Below are 256 nucleotides of genomic sequence, written 5' to 3' on the forward strand. Positions count from 1 at the left end.
CGTCAGGGAGAGCCGCCGAGCAACCCACGATCAGAGGCTTCTGCAAATCTTAAAACGTATCCAAGTTGTTGGTGGTGTGATCACGAAGGTTAAAACCCCACAAACTGCAGGCAGAGGCCGTGGAAAGCACAGAACCCTCCTCCACACGCTGCAGTGGGCGCCGGGTCAGACACCACCTCCTTCTCCTGGGGCAAAGGGGGACCCACAGAGCCCTCCTCTCACAGGGCTGCACAGAGAGCTTTGTTCTGTCTTATTC

The sequence above is a fragment of the Nestor notabilis genome, unplaced genomic scaffold, assembly GCF_000696875.1.
Source record: "Nestor notabilis isolate BGI_N333 unplaced genomic scaffold, ASM69687v1 scaffold4585, whole genome shotgun sequence".
NCBI lineage: Eukaryota > Metazoa > Chordata > Aves > Psittaciformes > Psittacidae > Nestor > Nestor notabilis.